Raw genomic sequence first — 24194 nt, 5'->3', positions numbered from 1 at the left:
TTTGTGATCCCTACTTCCGTGTGGAGGTACTATACAGCTTGTATTGAGCAGAGCCACATTTTTGCTTAGTTTTTTTTTTTTTTAATCTTTTATTATTTCCCTCATTCTCCTTCTCCAAAGAGCGTTTCCTCAATAAATCACTTGTAACAGAATCCTCGTCTTAATCTCTGCCGGCATTATCAACTAAATATTTTTCCTCCTCAAAAATTTTTCTTTTGAAGTCCTGATCCCTACTGTGATGCTATTAGGAGGTGGGGCCTTTGGGAGGTAATTAAGTTCAGTTGAGGTCATGAGGTTGGAGCCCTCATGAAGGGATTAGTGTCCTTTTAAGAAAAAAAAAGTATCCAGAGCCCTTCCTCTCTCTCCATCCAAACACACCACAAAAAAGCCAGTGAGCAAACAGCAAGAAATTTTATCTGCAAGCCAAGAAGAGGACTCTCACCAGACACCAAATCTGCCAACACCTCAATCTTAACTTCCCAGCCTCCAGAACTGTGAGTAATAAACGTCTGTTGTTTAACTCACCCGGTCTACGATTTTTTGTGATAGCAGCCCAAGCTGATGAAGACAGCTAGGATATCCAGTCTAAGACGGTTTTGATAGAAGATCACAAGTCCTAACCATATCACTTACAATTACATAGTTGTTTTTTTTAAAACCTTACTATGTATTTTAAAGGAATCCACTTTCTTCTTGAATACATTTTTTGTTAGAATCCTCTGACTTCTAAGTTTGGATCAACTGCTCTCTAGGTATACCGTGGATCTAAAATACTGAAATTTCTTTGCCTCACTTCTGGGTTATATCCCCTAATATTTGTATCATACCGTACAGTTTCCTATTTCTTGGATTCCCTTTTGTGTTAAAAGAACACGTAATAAGATTTACAGCAATTGTCACAAAACTTGGACAGGGGCTTAATTTTGTGAGTCATAACAAGTATGAAAATCTGTTTTCACCGACGTTATGATTGACAGTTTGGCCAAACATATAATTCTTGTTTCAAAATAATATTCCTTCACCCTTTAAAAGGCAATTCTGCATTGTGTTTTAGTTGCTAAGGTTGCTGATGAAAAATCCAATGTCAATCTGATTCTCTGGGGGTGGGTAGGAAATCTATTATTTGTCCCTGAAGTTTAAAGAATTTTTTTTATCCCTTTAAGTTTCCTGAACTTTCATCTATTTGGTCACTCAATGGGCTTTTTCACTCTGACAGCTCCAGCCTTTCTTCAGCTCTAGGAAGTCTCCTTGAATTATTTTTTTTAATTGTTAAAGCTCCTTTGTTTTTTTCTACCTCTTTCTGGATTTCCTCTTAGATGCATAATGACTCCCCTGGATTTATCTTTTGTATTTGTCTTAGTCCCCACCTCCACTCTATATTTTAAAATTATGCTCTACTCTCTGGGAAGTTTTCACAGTTTCACCTTCATCTTGGTGTCCTTCTTTGGGGCTGTTTTGATTTTTTTCTCAATTATGAGGACTCCTTAGCTTTCCATTTATATTTATGAATAAAGTACTAGATTATTATTGTGAAGATCTGGTACAACTTGCCCCTGGGGTATGTGAGGTTCATGGAGAGGGAGAAAAGTAGTCTGCTTCTATAATGGATATTTAGTGTGAGCATGCTCAATCACTCAGTTGTGTCCGACTCTTTGTAACCCCATGGACTGAAGGCTGCCAGGCTCTTCTGTCCATGGAATTTTCCAGGCAAGAATACTGGAGTGGATTGCCATTTCCTTCTCCAGGGGATCTTCCCCACCCAGGTGAATCATTCTTATTGTCGTCTGCAGCTCACTTTTGTTCTCATATCTGCTAACTCTGGGCTTAGAGTTTCTTCTGATCTTACAGGGAGGGACAATTTCAACTCCTGTCTCTGCTGCAGTCTCCTGTGTGGGTCCTGGGCTGTGACTTCCTCTCTCAACATGAGTCATTTCCAAGGCTTTAGTTTTTGATACTGTTATGGTTGTATCCTCCTCATACATCTTTATTATTGATCTAAGGGATATCTGGGAGGACAGCGAGGTCATCGGGTGTGTGCCTTCTACCCTCCCGATTGAGATCTTGATCACTGCCATTTTCTAGTTCCCAAAACATGGGCACTGAGTGATTAAATGCTTTGTCTAATAACTAGTAAGCTGTGGTGAAAACTAGAATCCCAGTTTTCTATCACCTAATGTTCTTTCCATTTCTCTGTACCTTTTTACCACCTCTTGTCCTCTCAGTCCTTATCAGTGGAATTCGAGACAGCTGAGCAGGAATGTTTACAAGCAGATTTTTGCCCATGTATCTCATTAGAGCCAGATGTGAGAACAGATAATGTATTTGTATTTGCTCTGAATGTTTTTCCCGAGTCAGTGTTGCTCTCACTCTCTTCTTGGGCTTATGCACAAACGTCAGAGATAAAGAGATATGGAAAGTTTTTAGTTTTAAAATCAGTGTGAGTCACTTGCAATAAGAGCTTTAAAATCAATTAGTTGACTGGGGGGAAAATCGCTTTAAAAAAATCCTTATTATGACCTGTGAACATCACATTTATTAGGGCCTAGTTTGGTTCTAATTTCTGAAAACTAGCTTTGTGTGGGATGAAGGAAAGATACATAAATTACTTTTGTCCACTGGGTAGTCAAAGCATACAACTCCCTTAATTTCATTCAGATCCACCTAATATTTTTCCTCTCGCAACCAGTTTTTATACCCATTAATTATTAAAAAATGAAAGCTGGAACATGGAATTATGGCTGTTATTAGACACACAGGGCCTATTAAACAAAGTAGATTAAAATTTCTCACCTTCATTTTGAGAAAACTATGGTTAATATGAAAGAAATAGTGGATAAAGTAGGGATTCCTTTTCATCAGGGAATGGGAGAGCAGAGAGTAACAATTCACTCATTCAATGAATGAGTATGTATTGTGTATCTCCTACTATATTCTATCTCCTACTATATTCAGGCATTGTTGGAAATTTGGGATAAAAACAGATAAAATGGTGAGCATCTAGTAGAGAAGGCCTGTGTGAAGCAAATAATAGAAATATATGGTAACTAATGAACTGGGAAGACACCATGAAGGGAAAGTCCACACACAGAACCATGGATAACTGGGGGAAGGCAGTCAGAGAAGGCTTTTCTGAAGCAGGGACTAAATGAGTTCTAAATGGGAGGGAGCAGGGTCAAAAGGGAAGAGCATTTTAGGCAAGGGAACAGAAGATGAAAGGGCCCCACAACAGGAGGGGGCATGGTCTAGACTGAGAAGAGCCGGAGCAGCTGTAGAAGGGAGAAGAATCCACAGCACAAGAGCCTGTGAGCTTGGGCAGCAGGGAAAGACACTGAAGATGGTGTGGGGGTCTGACTGGATTTGTGCTCAGAAAAACTGTTCTGTATCATGAGGTACAAGCTGGGGATGGGCTAGAGAGGACCTAGCAGGTCAGCTGGAAGACCATACTAGTAATCCAAGTGAACAATGGTGCTGACTTGGACAAAGGTCTTGTAGTGGAGATAAAAATTGGTGGATTCAAGCAATATTGAGACAATAGAATTTCTGGGGCTGGTGGTAGATTGAACACAGAGACAGCGTGCATCTGGACCTCAAGGATGACTGGTTTCTCACAGGTGGAGGAAACACCATATTTTGGGAATATGGTGATTAAGATGAGCTTGAGAATGGGTTCTGTACCAACAGTTCAGAATGAGGGTTGGACTGCTATATTTAAAATGGATAACCAACAAGGACCTACTGTATAGCACAGGGAACTCTGCTCAATGTTATGTGGCAGCCTGGATGGGAGGGAAGTTTGGGGGAGAATGGATACATGTATATGTGTGACCGAGTCCCTATCATATCATTGTTTATCGGCTATACCCCAATACAAAATTAGAAGTTTTGTTTTTTTTAAAGGATGAGTGTTGGGATGAGAAATGGCTTTTTAACGTAAGGGAAAAGATGGAAACAAAAGATACAGGGGTAATATAACCCAGGGTACAACAAAAGTGGAAGAGCATGAGGAAAGGATTAGGGTAGGTGGGAGAAGAGAAATGTGAATAAGAAGTTAGAAAGGCTGGAAAGATAGGTTAAAGCTAGATTTTTCTAGAGCTGTGAGGGCCATCTAAGGAGTCTTGGCTTTATTTCTAGACAGTGGGCTCCAGAGATTGAGAAGATTAAAGTGAATGGAGCCATGGCTCTAAGATTTCAAGCCTGAGTGGGTAGAAGACTAGTGGGCTATCCTCAAGAATGGATAAGACAGCAAAAACACATGATTTAGAGGCGCTGATAGTGCTAAAGAATCTGCCTGCCAATTCAGGAGATGTAAGAGAAGTGGGTTCGATCCCTGGGTCTGGAAGATGCCCTGGAGGAGGAAATGGCACCCCACTCCAGTATTCTTGCTGAGAAAATCCCCTGGATAGGGAAGCCTGGTGAGCTACAGTCCATGGAGTCACAAAGAGTTGGACATGACTGAGCATCTGAGCCCTAAAGGGGTTCTCAAGATAGCTAAGGAGAAACATTTACCAGGCATTTGAAAATACATGACTTGAAGCTCAGGATTGGAGGAGTGTATTTGGAAGTCATCTCCAAATAGTTAAAGCTGGGATGGGGAAAGGGGAATGTTGATGAAATCACTAAGGAATTAAGAGTAAGGATTTCAGAAGACAGACCCAGATGAGAATCTCAGGAAATGCATCATTCAAAGGGCATAAAGAAGAAGTGTTGTCAATAACAGGAGTACGGATGAAGCCAACGGAGAGGCAGGAAATGAGTGGGAGGGGAGTGACGTCAGTCAAAGCAGGGGATCAGCTTTGTAGGATGGGGATCAGAATTGTAGGAGGGACAGGGTTAATAGTGTTAAATGACTGTTCAGGTCATAAGATTGAGAAATCTGGGAAAAAGCTCGTTAGGCTTGAGGCAGAGAAGCAGAAAAGACAGGACCAATCAGAACTGAAGGGAGATAGGGACTGGCTCAGGAAATGCTTGTTGAATGAAAGAAGGCTGGAAAGTGGGCCGGCCTCCCTGCCAGGGAAAGCTGTCAGTGGTACCTCTAGAGCTTATTTTTTAATATTTTTCTTACTAATTGTATTTATTTATACTTGGCTGTCCTGGGTCTAAGTTGCTGCACAGGCTTTTCTCTAGTTGTGGTGCATGGGCTTCTCATTGTGGTGGCCTCTCTTGTTGTGGAGCACGGGCTCTAGGGCACAGGGGCTTCAGTAGTCGCAGCAGGTGGTCTCAGTAGTTTCAGCTCCCGGGCTCTAGAGCACAGGCTTAGTAATTATGGTGCATGGGCTTGGTTGCTCCATGCATGTGGGATCTTCCTAGATCAGGGATTGAACCCTTGTCCCCTGCATTGACAGGTGGACTCTTCACTACTGAACCACCAGAGAAGCCCTAGAGTTTTAATTTGTAGCTGCGCATCTTCCATTGTTTTTAATTGTGTTCTGAAGACCATAAAATAATGCAGCCGGAATGATTATTCACCCCTAGGTCTTTTCTGGTCATTGTTTGATATTCAAGGTAAAGTTATTGTAAAAGTTGTATTTAATCCACTGACTCAGTAACCTGGGAAGTTTGGCTTCCATTTAATGGCTGCACGAATGACTGATTGGGCTCCAGGTCTTGATACGGTTGACATACTGATGCCTGGCGCTTCCTCCCACACAGCCTCCTTAGGTAGCACAGGAAACAGACAGGGATCTAAGGTACCTGTGAAAGGAGGGCTTCTCTGACCGTTTGTACTCTTTGGGGTGGATTACAGAAGCAAGGAAGGGAACTTTCAGATGTTACTAGATTACTTTCAGTTTAATAGAGAGTTCTTGTTGGAAATGCATCCAAAGGACTAGGATGAGTAGCTGGCCTGTTGTCAGTAGGTGATTTGGTGGCTGCACAAGCTGCAGAATCTGCATAGCTACACAATAAGACATACTTACATTTCTCTATATGTTCTAGAAATGGAAATCTGCAATGGAAATGAAAGAGCATGGTTCTGCTGTAACATCTTCCTGACACTCCTAATCAAAGCACATCATTACAGCTGCAAATATCCATGGAAAGGGCAAAGACAGGGGATATGGGGAAACTAGTGTTTAAATCTCTGCCTTGCACCTATTAGTATGACCCTGGGCATGTTACTTCACATTTCTGGGTTTCAGATTTATCATTTAAAATCAGGAAGTATGGGACTTCCCTGGTGGTCCAGTAGTTAAGAGTCTGCACTTGCACTTCAGGAAACATGGGTTCGATCTCTGGTCGGGGAATTAAGATCCCAAATGCTGCATGCAGTTCAGCCAGTTCAGTTGCTCAGTCTTGTCTGATTCTTTGTGACCCATGGACTGCAGCACGCCAGGCCTCCCTGTCCATCACCAACTCCGGGAGCTTGCTCAAATTCATGTCCATTGAGTCAGTGATACCGTCCAACCATCTCAAACTCTGTCGTCCCCTTCTCCTCCCGCCTTCAATCTTGCCCAGCATCAGAGTCTTTTCCAATGAGTCAGTTCTTCCCATCAGGTGGCCCAGGTATTGGAGCTTCAGCTTCAGCATCAGTCCTTTCAATGAATATTCAGGACTGATTTCCTTTAGGATGGGCTGGTTGGATCTCCTTGCAGTCCAAGGGACTCTCAAGAGTCTTCTCCAACACCACAGTTCAAAGGTATCAGTTCTTCAGCACTCAGCTTTCTTTAGAGTCCAACTCTCACATCCATACATGACCACTGGAAAAACCATAGCTTTGACTAGATGGTCCTTTGTTGGCAAAGTAATGTCTCTGCTTTATAATATGCTGTCTAGGTTGGTTATAATTTTTCTTCCAAGGAGTAAGCATCTTTTAATTTCATGGCTGCAGACACCATCTGCAGAGCTGCATGGTATGGCCAAAATATTTATTTTTTTCACTTAAAAATAAAAACAAGAAGTAACATGTTGATGACTCCCAAATCTACACTTCTCCCAAGCTCCCTACCCTGATATTCAACTGCCTCTTGGACATTATGTAGGTGTTTCATGGGCAACTCAATTTGTTTGTCCAAAATCAAACTCATCTTTATCCCTACCCTGGATAAAACAAAGTATTGCTCTTTCTGCAGGTTTCTAACTAATTTCATAAACTGGAAACTTGAGTGGCATCTTTGGCATATCTTCTGCCCCTCTCCATTTTCAGTTCATCACCATGTCTTATCAACATCATTCTCCAGTTGTCTGTCCATCCTGACTTTCACTATAATACTGATGTTTTCCTGTCTGGACCTCTCATCTCCTGCCACTTGCCCTCTTGTGTCTTATACTGCAGCCACACTGAGCTGCTTTTAGTCCTTGAGATGTACCATGGGCTTACTTTCCACTTGACCTTTGAAACAGTGGTTCTCTTTGCCTGGAATGCTCTGGCCATATTGCATCCTGTTCTTTCTTCTGCTTAAATGCTATTTCCTTTGGGAACCTTCACTCATCCTCACCGCCCTCTGGACCAGGTTCGGTGACCCCACTCACCAGTTCCATAATACTTGTGATACTGCCCCTACTATAGCACTTGTCAAAGTCTATTTTGGAGACTTGACTAATTACTTATTTTCGTCCTAAACCCTTAGTTCAGGAATTGTATCCATCTTGTTTACTAGTGGGGCTTCCCTGGTAGCTCAGATGGTAAAGAATCCACTTGCAGTGCAGGAGACCCATGTTTGATCCCTGGGTTGGGAAGATCCTGTGGAGAAGGGAATGGCTACCCGCTCCAGTATTCTTGCCTGGAGAATCCCATGGACAGAGGAGCCTGGCAGGCAACAGTCAATAGGGTTGCAAAGAGTAGGACATGACTGAGTGACTGAACAACAACAGTGGATTGTAATAATACTAAGTAGTATTTTTTGAGTACTAAGTACTTTACGTGCATTATCTTGCCTAATTCTCATAACAATCCTATGAAACAGACATATTATTACTGTCTGTATTAGGCAAATAAGGAGAACAAGGTTTAAAGAACTAAAAATAAAAACATTGTCCAAGGTCTTCTCAGCAGTGATTTTCCAAGATAGCTGCCAATGATCCTTCCTTCTAGTGGTAGTACTGTGGTGAAGTCCCCTCTCACACTGAATCAGGACTGACCAGTGTGACCGGTAGAAAATGGCAGAGGTGATGGTCATGCAACTTCCAAGGCAAGATTGTTGTGGCCTCTGCCTTGCTCCCTTGGCTCACTTGCTCTGGGGTAAGCCAGTTGCAAAGTCATTAGATCACTTAAGCTGCCTGGGGAGCCCATATGGAAGGAAACCAGTCTCCCTGCCAATAGCCTACAGCACCTTGCCATATGAGTGAGCTACCTGGGAAACAGAATTCCCAGGCCCAGTCTAGTCTTCAGCTGATTGCAACCCTATGAGAGACCTTGGGCCAGAATCACTTAGCCAAACTGCTCCCAAATTTCCAAACTACAGAAGCTGTGAAAGATGAAAAACAATTATTACTGTTGTAAGCCTGACAGTTTGGGGGTAATTTGTTTCACAGAAGTGGATAACTCGTAGACAGTTCAGTGGCACGCGTGTGTGCTAAGTCACTTCAATCATGTCCAACTCTGTGTGACCCCATGGACTGTAGCCCACCGGGGTCCTCTGTCCGTGGGATTCTCCAGGAAAGAATACTGGAGTGGGTTGCCAAGCTCTCCTCCAGGGGATCTTCCCAACCCAGGGATCGAACCTGCGTCTCTTATATCTTCTGCGTTGCAGGAGGGTTCTTTACCACTAGCACCACCTGGGAAGCCCCAGTTCAATGGCAGAACCAGGATTTTCTCCCAGGTCTGACTCCAAAATGCTCTTAACCATGAGTGCTCTATTTTCTTACACACTCATTTTTAACACAAAGAGTTAAAAATGATAGTTATGCAAGCATCTCACAAACTCTCTGTCACAGATGACAAAACAGAGGCACAGAGAGATTTAGAAATTAATTGGCGAATTCAAGTTTTGGCATCAGGTGGTCTAATTTTAAGACCTGTGCTTTTTGTTACCATACTGAGCTAACATTATAATCAGAACAATGTTTCAGGAAAATTAATCTGGAGTTGGACTGCTAGATGGAATGGAAAGGAAAGAGCATGAAAGTGTGGTCCTTGACTGGGAGGCTACTGTGATTATCAAAGAGAATATTATTGGAGAGAAATCAAGACCTCTGTCATGGAGAACAACTCTGAAACTATTTCTCAAAGTATCTTTGAGTACTATTTTTAAAATAAAGCTTTAATCTTTCATTGATATTATTTTTGTTTTGTTTCTTAAAGAATTGTTTATTTGCTTATATACTTTTGGCTATGCTGGCTCTTTGTTGCTGCGTGCGGACTTGAGTTGTGGCGATCGAGGGCTACCCTTTGCTGCGGTGTGAGGGCTTCTCATTGCACTGGGTTCTCTTGTTGTGGAGCATGGGTTCGGGCTCAGTAGTTGGGGTGCATCAGCTTAGCTGCCCTATGGTAAGTGGGATTTTCCTGGAGCTACGATAGAACCCGTGTCCCCTGCATTGGCAGGTAGATTCTTAACCACTGGACTTCCAGGGAAGTCCTCTTTGATTACTGTTATTGCCTATTAAAAATTTGGATGGGCAGGTCATTGATCTTTAACAATAAAATATTTCTCAAATTGCAATAATCTCTACTTATCACTCAGTATTCTAGAAAGAGATTAACCGTGATCATTGTCCAACCGGAGAAGGCAATGGCAACCCACTCCAGTACTCTTGCCTGGAAAATCCCATGGATGGAGGAGCCTGGTAGGCTGCAGTCCATGGGGTCACGAAGAGTTGGACACCACTGAAGTGACTTAGCAGCAGCAACAGCATTGTTCAACCTGACCTCCCAAATGGTGGGAGTTGGGCCAGCTGAAGACTGTTGTCAGCATTCTCTATAATGTGTAATTTCTATTTTCCTGCAGCATTCGATATTTATTATTAGCTATATTTAATTTATTTTTTAATTGGAGGATAATTGCTTTATAATGTTGTGTTGGTTTCTGTGGTACAGCAATGTGAATCAGTCATAAGTATACACATATCCCCTCCTTCTGGAGCCTCCCTCCCACCCACCTCCAATATTAATTTTTATATCAAAATATTTGTACTGCTGTTTTTAAAAAAAAAAATTTTAAGTTTTTATTTTGTATTGGGTATAGCCAATTAACAATGTTGTGATAGTTTCAGGTGAACAGTGACGAGACTTAGCCATACATATATATGTATTCATTCTCCCCCAAACTCCTCTTCTATCCAGCTTGCCACATAACATTGAGTAGAGTTCCCTGTGCTGTACAATAGGTCCTTACTGGTTATCCATTTTAAATATAGCAGTGTATGCACTCTGTTTTAGATTCTTTTCCCATTAGGTTATTACAGAGCATTGAGCAGAGTTCCCTGTGCTCTACAGTAGGTCCTTGTTGGTTATCCCAGCTCCCCATCCTGCCTCCAACACCCCCTGGCAACCATAAGGTCATTCTCTAAGCCTGTAAGTCTCTTTCTGTTTTGTGGTTCCACTGTTTTTAAAAGAGGAAGGAGAATGGACCAAGATTTTCTGCCTTTAAGGTAAGCTAACAGATCAGTGATAATTGAAATGAGAAATCCTGGTGCAGGAAGAGAACTGATTGTGCTCTGTCCTTGGTAGAGTTTTGAGTCATTCATGCAGTATAGTGTCTGGAGAGTTCTAGTGAGTCATGCATTGCTAACTATGGAAGAAAATGTATTTTCTAAAGCTGTCTGTTATGACTCATGTCTTTCAGTGAGCATCAGCAGATGTTGGTACCCTATTGACCGGTGATCTGATAGAAAGTTTCTCAGAGAGATCTGTGACACAATTTCCCTCTTGGATCAATCTGGCACGGGTCCTTTCATTCGGCTTGCAAGATGCTTGTATTAACATTATTTTTGGCTTGGTGTTAAAAAGATTGTTTAGTAACAAAAATGGAGCATTTGGATATTGTGGCAGCTGGGAGGAAGGCTCTTATTTTAAAATGAAACAACCGAATGAATGTTTTTTACAGCAATTCATTCTTCATGTGGGAAACATATCTTTGTATATATATTCTCTCTCTATTGGATACGTGAAGCTATTTTACCTTCAATATTTAGGCAGAATTTCCTAGCGAGCGATTTGGGAACAATATCTATAAATGATAAAGATAGGTTCCCCTGCAAAATAAGCAGTATGGAAACTATTAGGATTGAATGTTAGGAACCACTTGGATTCTACTCCTAACTGGGTCAGAGTCTGTGTATAACCTTAAGCTATTCACGTAATCTTTTTTAAACTTAGGTTTTCTGTCTGAAATAGTCAGAAAATTGCTTACCTATTTAGCCAAGGCAGAAACAATTTCCTGATAGGAAGATGACTCAGCAGCCTGAGGAGGCAATGTAGCCTCTTGTCCTGGAAGCCTTCGGGGAGACGGAGGCAGCCAGCTGCCTGGATGGATTAAAGTGTAGTGCTTGAAGACTGGAGACCAGAACACGCAAATGAAGCCTGACCTTTAGGAACAGTAAAGAGATGTAGTCATTAAGGTCATGCGGTTTGCCAGGCACTGAGCTAGATTCTGAGAGATAATGGTGAACCAGATGTACCCAAAGTTTCTGCCCTTATGATGTTTATTGTTAAAGCTGCTTTGTGCATGTTTGAGATGATTCAGAGAGAGGTTCTATTATTTTTATTATTTTAGTCTCTGGATCTGAGGCTTTTTTTTTTTCCTTTTAAAATATGGGATCATGCAGGGTCACTGCTCAAGAAACACAGTTGTGGGAGTCTTACAGGAGAGGAGTCTGATGTTGTGTGGGGTATTGTTAAAACAGGCCTTGTTAACACAGGGCTTAACTGCCGCAACTCAGGTGGGAGTAATGGAGTCACACTGGCATTGCCAATTACCTGAGATGAGAGTGTGGGGAGAGTTTAACATATATCACAGGGACTTTCGGGTCAAAGTTAATGGGGTCTCCACTGCCCCCAGAGGGGCTTTTCACCAATGTGCTGATGTCCAACTTAGATGATGATTATGGGGCTGCAGTAATTAAACCATGGATTCTGAACACACGAGCCGTTCATTTTCAGTGGTCAGGAGCATGTCCAGTGGTGGTGTATAGATGGTGTAGTGGTATCACTGGTCTTGCACCAAGGTTTTGTTTAGAGCTCACATCTTACAAAGCAGTAGTTCTTCCTACCTTAAGAAATTTGAAAGCTCTTTCTCTTGCCATTGTGCCTGTTGCTCATGCAGGGGAAAGCTGCCACAGGGGCTGAGATTAGGATGGTGGAGAGAGAGCTGCAGCATCAGACAACAGGTCCTTTGAACAGATATCAACTGGCTGGGGTATCCCAAGTCTTTCAGTGTTATTGGCTCATTTGTTCCATTATAGTTTTAATTTTTTAATGGCAATATTTGCTTTACTGAAGTGGTCAGAACCGAACCCATTGTATCTCAGAGGTCTGCCTGTACCCCAAAGAATGGGAAGCTGAGTCTCGAAGAGATACTTGTAAACTCACATTCACAGACCGCTATTCATGATAGCCCCAAAGTGGAAGCAGCCCAAGTGTCGGTGGACAGATGCTTGGACCAGCGAAATGTAATCTAAACATACAGTGGAATATCACTCAGCCCGAAGTGTCTGACTCTTTACGACCAATGGAGGATAGCCTGCCAGCCCCCTCTGTTCATGGAATTCTCCAGGCAAGAATATTGGAGTGGGTTGTCATTTCCTTCCCCAGGGGATCTTTGTGGCCAGGGGTCAGGGACGGAGAGTTAGTGTTTCCTGGGAACGGAGTTTCAGTTCAGGAAGATGAGAAGGTTCTGGAGTTGTTGGTGGTTTGTGGCGGCTGCCCAGCAATGTCAAAGTACTTGATGCTACTGAGCTGTGCACTTAACAATGGTTAAAATGGTACATTTTTAAAAAATGTGTTTTTATAGTTGAAAACTGCTGCCTTCTGTAGTTCTTCTGGCACAGGTACCCTGGGAGGAGCCCAGCTGAGGGGCCCAGTGGGGCCCTGTGGACCGCTGCTCCCTGCTTGGCTCCCACCATCCAAGGCCATGGACTGGCTCCTGGGGGTGCCAGCTCCCTCCCTGGCCTAGTCTAGCAGGATGAGGCCCGCTGGGGTTTGACTGCACCTTGATGTTGGCCTGAGACACCTAGATGCTGATGGCGCCTTGGCCCTTGGCAAGGACATGCTCTGCGAGGCTAGTCCCAAGAGGCTGTGGCCAGGCCCTGAGCCATGGCTGCTGCTGGATAAGCTCACGGGGGAGGTGGCAGGCAGCATGCTCTGTTCAGCCTACTGCATGGACACGTGGCTCGGATGGCTGTGCATCTGGGCCATGCCCACGGGATCAGTGAGGCTGCCCTGGGGAGTGCAGTTCCTGCGCAGAGCCACTCGGGGACACACCTCGGGGGCCCAGCATCGTGCTCCGGGTTGGCTGGGCAGAAGCGGGGACTGCATGTTCTGACTGGAGTCCCATATTGTGGCCAGGTAGACTGGGTTCCTGTGCAGGATCTCCTGGCACTGGGTGCACTCGCTGCCTTGCCCTTGCTGAGGTCGTCCAGGGAGCACTGGGTCAGGTGGAGGTTCTTCTCCAGCACCTTCTGGATGGTTCGCTGCATGAAGCCCTCCCCTTTGCCTCTTGGCCTGGCCAGGGACACGGCGGTGGATGCCCCATTATAGTTTTTCAATTAAATGATTTTTAATTATAATTTTTAAGTGAAAATGACTCCAAAGCCTATCCTACTTCGAGGGATGTCCCAGCAGCCATGGAATATCGCTCATGATTCTTTTTTTAAAAAACTGAAGTGTATAGTTGATTTACAGTGTGTTAATTTCTGCTGTACAGCAAAATAATTCAGTTATACATGTATATTACATTCTCTTTTATACTCTCTTCCATTATGGTTTATTTAAGGACACTGAATATAGTTTCCTATGCTGTACAGTTGGACCTTATTGCTTATCCATTCTATATATAATAGTTTGCATCTGCTTATCCCAAACTCCAATCCATCCTTCCCCAGCCCCCTTCCCCCTTGGCAACCATAAGCTGTTCTCTACGTGAGTCTGTTCCATAAATATGTTTGTTTGTACCGTATTTTAGATTCCACGCATAAGTGATATCATATGGTATTTGTCTTTCACTTTTTGGCTTACTTCATTTAGTATGATAATATCTAAGTCTCTCTGTGTTGCTGCAAATGGCATTATTTCATTCTTTTTTTATGGTTGAGAAGTATTCTGTTGTGTATGTGTACCACATCCTTCTTATCCATTCATCTGTTGATGGGCATTTAGGCTGTTTCCATGTCTTGGCTATTGTGCACAGTGCTTGTGAACATAGGGGTGCATGCATCATTTTGAATTAAAGTTTCGTCTGGATATATGCCCAGAAGTGGGATTGCTGGATCATATAGTAATTCTATTTTTAGTTTTTTGAGGAACCTCCATTCTGTTTTCCATAGTAGCTGCACCAACTTGCATTCCCAGCAACACTGTAGAAGAGTTCCCTTTTCTCCACACCCTCTCCAGCATTTATTTGTAGACTTAATGATTGCCATTTGGACTGGTGTGAGGTGGTTTTGATTTGTATTTATCTAATAATTAATGATGTTGAGCATCTTTTCAAGTGCTTTTGCTCATCTGTATGTCTTCTTTAGAGAAATGTCTGTTTAGGGCTTCTGCTCATTTTTCAACTGGGTTGTTTGTTTTTGTGGTGGTGGTAGTGGTTGAGTTTTATTCTGTTTGTATCTCATGATTCTTAAGGGTTTACATTTCTGAGATCCTATAACAAATGGTGACTATCTGATACAGGAATGTAAAAAAATCAAATCTCTTGCCAGAAATAAAATATTGAACTGTTATCAAGTCTTTATTCTACACTGTCTTCCTGCTTCTTCTACAATTGGAAACACTAGCCAGTTTCTGGTGTTTGGTGTAAGCGTCCCCAAAACTGTACGTAAGACTAGATTAGGAAAAGTCACCCTCACATCCGCCATCTTTAGAGCTGATGCATCCTGAGTAATGATTTGTAACTGTGAACCTGAAAATTTGGGGATGTACTATGCTAAAGTAAGGCAATCAAACTATAAACTCATCAGATTTGTTTAAACTATAAACCCATATTAGCCTGTTTGACGATACAGGCTAGTTCGTTGGCATTTGCACTGTGTAAAGGAAGATGGTTTACACGAGGAAATACATTGCAAAGAACTCAGAAAATATTTGAAGGGAAGTTGTTGAGTTTGATAATAACAGCCACCAAAATCATCTCTCTTATTCCTTTGTCTTTGGTTCCCGGATAACAGTAATTTTCCCACTTAAATCTGACTCTCTAGGTACCACACAGAGACCAGTGGGAATGGGAATTCCAGTGTTCTTGATGGTTACATTTCTCAATGAAAAATAATAGATGTTCCAGTTTATATATTATTCTTTTGTGAATTTTATTAATGTTAACTGGAACCCTAAAGCCTAACAGTCTCTAGGCATACCAATAGAACAGACCCTTTAGTCATCAAGTTGAGGACTAGACTCTAAATGAGATGACCAAAGACACTGTCATCCCCAGAGACCCTGCCTGGCTCCTAGCCTAGACAAGAGCTCTGTCTCAGCTTTCTTTTACTGCCACATGTTGGATTGATAGCATGCTTTGAGAAGGCAATGTCAGAACCTTAATGTTCTGAGCCAAAATCATCTGGTGGCACAGGCTGGCAGCCTGAATACGTTTTTCAGATGAAAGTAGCACGTGGTCGAAGCAGTCACCACAGCAACGGTGTGGCTGGAACCCTTGGGGATTTTTGACTGAGGAATAAGGCTTCTACTGGAATTAATGGTGACTAACTGCTTTTTTTTTAGTAGACATAAATACACACTGTGATTGTTCTTCAACATGAAACACTTCTCTTGACTTTCATTCGATACTACGACTCTGTTTCCTCTTCTAGATTTTACAAATGTTAAGTAAATCTTCATAAGGGGCTCCAATTTAAAAAGAGGGAGAAAGGTGAAGACTTTGTTTTAGGCTACAGAAAAACATAGGTTTTATCTCATTTTCAACCCTGCATTCCTGAGTTTTCCTTTTGTTATCTACCTACTGCATTGTACTTATCTTGATTGAAAGAAAGGCAAAAAAATGATGTTAAGGGGAGTAGAACAGTGAACTTGAAGAGTTGTTTAGAATCTATTCTATGAAATCAGAGTCTTTTATGTTTTTTTTTCACACTATAGACATACCAGTGCTAACATCAAATTGATAACACTTAAATTCATATCAAAAACCAAAGACTGGGGGAAGAAATCAGGAAAGCTTTATAACAGATTTCAGACATGTATTCAAAATTTTCCATAATGGCTTACTATTGGGGAAAAAAGAAAGATAAATAAGATAGGTATCTGTCATGAGAGTGGTGGCTACAAAATTATATGAGAATAATAAGCAGTATTTTTTAATAGATTAGTGTTTGGAAATATATATGGAGTATATTGTCACTGAAAAATATATTATGTTGGAAAGTTATGCTTTTTATGCAGCTCTAAAGATAATTATGATTAGAATCTAGAAAATAGAAAATAACTTTGTTTTCCCCCCTGGCTTTGTTGAGTAAAATTGGCAAATAAAAACTGTATGTATTTAAGGTGTGCAATGTGATATTTTGATATATGTATATCTTTTGAAATGATTACCACAGTCAAGTTGATGAAGATATTCATCATTTCATATAGTCATTACTTTTTGTTAGTGTGGTAGGAATACTTAAGATCTATTCTCTTAGAAAACTTTAAGTATGCAATGTGTATCATTAACTATAGTCACCGTGCTGCACATCAGATCCTCAGAAATGAAGTCAGTGAGATAACCATTTGCTTATTGATTGCATTTAGAATTCAGTCATAACAACCTTTTTGGTTGTTAAGGTGCGGTGATGTTGCAGGTATTACTGTAGTGGACGTGAATAAAATATGCTTAGCTGGTACTCTGGGCTTCCCGGGTGGCTCAATGGGTAAATTATCCACCTGCAACGCAGGTTCAACCCCTGGGTCAGGAAGATCCCCTGGAGGAGGGCCATGGCAATTCACCCCAGTATCCTTACCTGGAGAATCCTGTGGACAGAAGACCCTGGCAGGCTACAGTCCATAGGGTGGCAAAAAGTCAAACATGACTGAAGCAACTTAGCACGCACACAATTGGTACTCAAGGAATGGTTCAAATTGTTAAAAAAAAACAAAAAAAACTTCAAGGAGCACAGATCTGAGAATGAAAGGTAAGGACATCTAGACACAGGGCTTATTGATGGTGTTTATCACATACTAATGTAAGTTCATAGACTGAAGTGAGGTGCCATCTTGGTGAAATAGACTATGGTCAACAGGGTAGAGCCAAAGATGGTGACTTATTTAAGGTGCTTGTGACTTAGAGCAAATAATTGACTCACCATGTGGGCTCTTAGTTCCCTAACCAGGGATTGAACCTGTGCCCCCTGCACTGGAAGTGTGGAATCTTAACTACTGGACCACCAAGAAAGTCCCTATGTACTATTTGGAAAGGCTTCAGTTTAGTGATTAAAGAGATAGCCGTGGGGCAGGATAAAGGTCTGTCCATAAGGACTAGCACTAATGATGAATATGGCCTGTTTCCTAGTTTAGCCTGGAAACGTGGCTTTCAAGTCTCTTGTTTTGTTTTATTTAGCATTTAATTATTGCGCCTCTGGAGTAAAACCTCTTTTAGCCCCGTCAGCAGTTGGTGACTAGTTAGTATATCATACATTGCTCAAATAGCATTCCCAGAGATCAAGGAATTTGCACAAATACAAAATTAACAGGCATCTGTACTGAAAAGTTCACTTACCTGACACTTTCAGAGAATGAGATGGGTTTTCCAAATAAGGTCAGGACCTTCCCCAAGGTGAAGGGCCTTGGGCAACCCAGTCAGTGTAGGTTCCTGAGATAATCAATCACACTGGAAAGGAGACCCTCTGCCAGCATCTTTCGTAGGCCTCTTGGATTATCTTTATTCAAGACAGAAATTTTTACATTGAATTTTAAAATGTTCCAAAATAGAAGAGTATGGTGTAGCACCACCATGGGACCGAGGAAAACTGGGTCCATTGCCCTCCCCAAGGCATGGATCTAACTGGAATTTACCATGTAAAAGGCCAAACTCATTTTAATTTAGCCATTGTTGTTCCAACATTTGCTCCCACTTCCTGTTAATTGCCTCTTTTCTAGGAAGAAGTGTCCTGAGAAGTTGAAACAATATCGTAAGTCCAGTTTCACTTGAGTAACACAACTGCGTGTGCGTGCGAAGTCTCTTCAGTCATGTCCAACTCTTGGCGGCCCTATAGACCACTGCCTGCCAGGCTCCTCTGTCCTCGGAATTGTCCAGGCAAGAATACTGGAGTGGGTTGCCGTGAGACATAAATCAACCAACCTCACCCCCAAAAGGGCTTACCACTGATTCTTCCATAATTCCAGTTTCCACACGGAGAACTACTTTCAGACATAAATTGCATTTTAACATGGGTTTTATTCATGGTTTTACTCTTTTTCTTCATCTTAGATTACTAATATGAATGACTTCAAGTACGTAGTCACTCTTTCAACCATTCGTCTTTGTCTTTCCCAGGTGTATCTAAAGCTGTGAGGTGAGAGAATGAAATATTTGTGGGATGATGACTTGTTCTGTGCTTCCTTTTTATCTAGCCCAAGTTCTCCATCAAAGGATCAGAAACAAGCTTTGAGGAAAAGAAGAAACAAGCTCTGTTTGTTTCAGGTATTTAATAGTTCTTTGTTGGTTTGCACGATGAAGGATGTCAACAACCAACTGTTGTATTTTTGTAAAGAAAATTTCTTCGAGTTAGACTATTTGATACTGGGTTGTCGATGGTGGCGGTGGGGGGTGGGGAGCCTGTTGTGGCCCCTCCTCTGGGGAGAAGTGTGTATTTCAGCTCCCCTCAACCCCCATACTACAGTCTATGATTTAAGAGTTTCAGATGACAGGAAGAGAAAGAAAAACGTCTGTTCTTTTCTCTCAGGTATTCTTAGAAATGCCAACTCATTTTTCTGGAGTATATATAGCACAGGTTAACAAGAAAATGAGTCACTTCCAGCCCTGCGTGGGAACTATGACACAGTAGTAGCACAGCTTCCTTACTGTAGCCCGGGAGCAACATCCTCTTGAGTTTTTAACGTCACAATTGAATTACCAAATGGAGAGAGAGGCTAGGAGAAGGGTTGTCATCAAAGTTAATTGGATACACATTTATTATTTTTTAAATAAATATTTATTTATTTTTCTTTTTTTAAAATGGATACACATTTAATAATAACATAAGGAATTATTGTGCTGAATGGCAATTAAGTATAAATGGTGCTCAGTCTATAGAACTGAGCTCAATTCTGAGTATACAGTGGGCAAGTGGGGCTCAATAGCCAAGGATCAGGGTGCGGGGGTCAGTAGATGGAAAATCACCAAGAGGAAACATCAGGGGTACAGAGGCATTCTGAATAAACCAACTTGATAATATTTTTGCTGAAGGCAGGGCCCTGGGGATGAAGAATTTGTTCAGACATGGAGGGTGAGGTTCTTGGTCAACTGACATGGCAGGATTTTTGCTAAAACTGGGTGATGAAAAGATGGACACAGAATTTCAGTGGTTGGCTCCTGGTTGAGAAGAAAGTTCTAAGGAACCTGATCAAAGTTGGGTCAAGGAAATAGTCTCTTTTTAAAAAAATTAAATAATTAATTAATATATATTTGTGGCTGTGCTGAGTGTTCGTGGCTGTATGGGCTTTCTCTAGTTGTGTCCAGTGGGAGCTTCTCTCTAGTTATGGCGCATGGGCTTCTCATTGAAGTGGCTTCTCTGGTTGTGGAGCACAGGCTCTAGAGTACGAGGGCTTCAGTAGTTGTGGTGCATGGGCTAACTTGCTCCACGGCATGTGGGGTCTTCCCGGACCAGGGATCGAACCCGTGTTCCCCACATTGCAAGGCAGATTCTTAACCAGTGGACCACCAGCGAAGCCCGAGGAGATAGTCTTTGTCATGCCTCATGTGTCCTGCCACAGTTCTCTTTTCTCTGAACCACTCACCCATTTCTGCTGACGGTCCCCAGTCTCTATTCAAATCTAAGTCTGGACAAAAGCAATCACAAGAATGGCAAACAGATTTCAGAGATGCTTGCCCTGCTTGATTGGCAGTAGCTTCCAGCTCAGATGAAGAGATGCCATAGGATAGGAAAAGATGCTACAGCCAGCACCCCCTGGGACATACCAAGATTGATAAAGTTTAAGATTTGCACAGCTTACAAACAGACATGACCACATGAACAGATTGTCAGGGCCTTGGAGGGGGCCTTTGCAAAAGAAGGGTCTTAAAGCTTAGCTTCCTGGTAGATCTGCCTCTGATTGAAACACAAACATTTCTCACTCTGATCCAACACTCTAGATCTCAGTGGCCCATTGTTCTTGCAACTAATCCAAATTATCTTTCCTTTATGGCTAGTGCTCCTTGTGTCCTCCCTGAGATATCTTTGCCTATCGTGATGACATTTTCCTTTCCTCCTCTCTAATAATCAAGGTACCCAGACATCATTGTCATCCTCCTCCTCCTTGTATTTATTAAAGCCCTGGTGTACACCTGGCAAGGTATTAAGAACTTCTACTGTGTTCTCTCTTTTAGCCCTCATAGCCACTTAGGCAGATACTATTGCAGTCATTCCTACTAGACTGAGTTGGGCAATGAGGTTTAGAATGGTTGGCCACTTGCTCAGGGTTAACTCGCTCAAGAGCCAGTAAGTGGCAGAACCAGGTTTAAAACCCAAAGTCTAAGTTCTTAACCCACCACAAAAGAATTAGTACTTCCAAAAGAATTAGTACTGCCAAAAGAATTAGTACTGCCAAAAGAATTAGTTTGGATTTATGGAATCTGTCTGCAATGCAGAGACCCAGGTTTGATTCCTGGGTTGGGAAGATCCCCTGGAGAAGGAAATGGCAACCCACTCCAGTATTCTTGCCTGGAGAATCCCGTGGACAGAGGAGCCTGGCAGGCTACCGTCCATGGGGTTGCAAGAGTTGGACACAACTTAGCAACTAAACCACCACCATGAAATTTAGGGCAAGAGAGAAGAGAGAAGAGATGTGATAAGTCTAAAGTCCTTCCTTATCACTACATTAGTGGCTGTTTCCTTATAAGACAGTTTGGCCACACTTGAAATCGAAAGTACTTCGCTACCATGAATCTCAGATATGGCTTCTATTATTTAGTATTACAGTTTCAGTTTCTGTCTGTCCCTTTTGATAAATCTTGAGCTCCTTGAAGGAGCTCAGTTATCCTCTTTTATCTAGTGGAGGATTTGGCATCCAGTAGGACTCAATAAAATTTTGTTATAAGAGGGCAGCTGGGGAGTTTACAAGGGTTGCAATCAGAACATGGGTTTTGATATTTAATCCTGCTGCCTACAGGCTTTTTGATACTGGGCAAAGCATTTAACCTCTCTGAGGGTCTGTGTTGCTCCATTTCTAGAATATGGATGATTATTTCTTTAGAGCCTTAGGGGATCTAAATGACCACATATATGTGAAGACCTTTTGAAATTTGTAAAACTACCTAAATGTGAAGTGGGCTTTCCAGCTGGCTCAGTGGTAAAGAATTCACCTGCCAATGCAGGAGACGAGAATTTCATCCTGGGTTGGGAAGATCCCCTGGAAAAGGAAATGGCAACACACTCCAGTATTCGTGCCTGGAGAATCCCATGGACAGAGGAGCCTGGTGGCTTATAGTCCATGGGGTTGCAAAGAGTTGAACACGACTGAGCGACTAAACAATTAAAATGTGAAGTATATCTGAGTATTGCTCCTGTTTTCAATGTCAGCTGCTGACAGAATGCCTTTTCTGGCCCAGCATCCCGGGATGGTTGAGTCTCCTAAGCTCATTTGTCTCCCCAGCACCCGGCAGTGTTCCTTCAGGGTGGTAGGTGCTACTAATCAGTATTGCCCATGTCATACAGAAAATCTGCTTCATTTCGAGTTGACTGTAACAAAACTGATGAATTTGAGGTTTATATTCTTTCATGTCTTCTGCCCACGTTTGCTCTAGGTCCTAAGGAGATGTTAAATGAGCATAAATCTGGGTAACTATTAGGAAGAGGAAAGAAAGTAAGGGTCTACACAGCTCAGGTTGCAGATAATTGGCTTCTTAGCTATTGAAGGTTAAGTATAGTGACTCACCAAAGCACAATGTTCTTCCTAACAGTCTTTATCATCGACATTTAACCGGGTTTGCTAAATGCAGCAGAGAACATAAAAACCTTAGGAAGCTGACATCTGAAAAAGCTTTTAGAAAGGAATGAATCAAAGATTCAAGAATTTCTTCAAATTTAACATTCATCACAAATTCAGCCTTCTTGTGCTTTTATTTTTTCTTATAATCAACTTTTCATTTTGGAAAAAAAGACTATATCTTCAATCTTAACAAATTCTCTCAAGATATTCTGAACACCTACTACTCTGCAAAGATAGGTATGATTTGCAACTGTCTTCTTTTCTTTTTAAAGATTTATTCATTCAAGTCAAGATGATGGTTTTACCAAAAGGATTTTAGCTATACAAAGCTAATAATGCTATATTTAGTATAAGCTTGACACTTTCTTTTGGACAATCATATAAAGAACAATAGGAATACTGAGAATCATTAAATTGTATGTAGGAAAAAATGTTTACAAAATTATAAAAGTTCTCTTGACTCAGTAATTCTGTTTTTAGTAAACAATCTTGAGGAAATATTGAGGGAGATGGCATTTCTCATAACAGTGAAAAATTGGGAAAAACTGAAAGGCCCAACTTTAGGGAGATGGTTAAATAAATTATTGTTTATTGAATAAACTGCAGCCATTAGAATGCTATTTTCCAAAAAATTAATTACAGGAAAAAATGCTGGCTAACATAATATCTAGTGAAAAGCCAAGTATATGTATTTTTATATTATAGGCATCCTACTTAGAAAATATATACATATTTATGTAGAAAATAGACCTCTGTCCATGGGATTTCCCAGGCAGGAATATTGGAGTGGGTAGCCATTCCCTTCCCCAGGGGATATTCCCGACCCAGGGATTTGACCTGGTCTCCTACATTGTAGGAGGATTCTTTACCAGTTGAATCACCAAGGAAGCTCAACTGAAAGGAAACCCACCAATATATTAGTGATTGAGGTTAAATTATTATATAATATAGTGATATTATATTATATTGAGGTTAACTGTGTGTAAGATTCATTTTTGGTTTAATTAAAAACATTTTTTTTGTATTTCCCAGATTTTCTGCAATGAGAATGTTTTAAATTTGTAACAGACACATGTACCGGGGGAACACAAGTACACCCATGGCTGACTCATGTCAATGTATGGCAAAACCCATCACAATATTGTAAAGTAGTTAGCCTCCAATTAAAATAAATAAATAAATTAAAAAAATTTACAATCATAAAAAAGAGTTACTTTAAACATGCCTAACACAATATTTATAGTTATTACACAGCAGATGGTGACTGCAGCCATGAAATAAAAAGACACTTGCTCCTTGGAAGAAAAGTTATGACCAACCTAGACAGCATAATAAAAAGCAGAGTCAGTACTTTGCCAACATAGTTAAGGCTATATGGTCTTTCCAGTAGTCATGTATGGATGTGAGAGTTGGACTCTAAAGAAAGCTGGGCGCTGAAGAATTGATGCTTTTGAACTGTGGTGTTGGAGAAGACTCTTGAGAGTCCGTTGGACTGCAAGGAGATCCAACCAGTCCATCCTAAAGGAAATCAGTCCTGAATATTCATTGGAAGGACAGATGCTGAAGCTGAAACTCCAACACTTGGGCCACCTGATGTCTTGGAAGAACTGACTCACCTGAAAAGACCCTGATGCTGGGAAAGATTGAAGGCGGGAGGAGAAGGGGATGACAGAGGATGAGATGATTGGATGGCATCACCAACTCAATGGACATGAGTTTGAGTAAACTCCAGGAGTTGGTGATGGATAGGGAAGCCTGGTGTGCTGTAGTTCATGGGGTCAAAAAGAGTCGGACACGACTGACCGACTGAACTGAACTGAACTCAACACTGTCAGATTCTTACATTATGATAAAACATTGAAAGCTTTATATTTCTCCTGAGATGGCTTCCTATACATGTTTATTTCCTGATTTTGTATGTCCACTTGACTGGATAGACCACAGAATTTTCTGGAAGAGTTCCATA

The 24194-nt window shown here is 41.5% G+C and overlaps 1 protein-coding gene and 1 long non-coding RNA gene across 2 annotated transcripts in view; one reads left to right on the top strand and one right to left on the bottom strand.

The window, feature by feature from the left end:
* The window catches only part of FNDC3A (fibronectin type III domain containing 3A), a 241822-nt gene that overhangs the window by 203486 nt on the left and 14142 nt on the right, over window positions 1-24194 (bottom strand). The gene's annotated exons all lie outside the window — the stretch shown is intronic.
* The window catches only part of LOC129624357 (uncharacterized), a 62835-nt gene continuing 38920 nt past the window's right edge, over window positions 280-24194 (top strand). The window contains exons 1-2 of the long non-coding RNA XR_008700899.1: window positions 280-494; window positions 18653-18722. This is a non-coding gene — a long non-coding RNA (uncharacterized LOC129624357). The remainder of the gene's footprint in view (window positions 495-18652; window positions 18723-24194) is intronic.

The sequence above is a fragment of the Bubalus kerabau genome, chromosome 12, assembly GCF_029407905.1.
Source record: "Bubalus kerabau isolate K-KA32 ecotype Philippines breed swamp buffalo chromosome 12, PCC_UOA_SB_1v2, whole genome shotgun sequence".
Lineage (NCBI taxonomy): Eukaryota > Metazoa > Chordata > Mammalia > Artiodactyla > Bovidae > Bubalus > Bubalus kerabau.
This window is presented reverse-complemented; position numbering and strand designations above follow the sequence as displayed.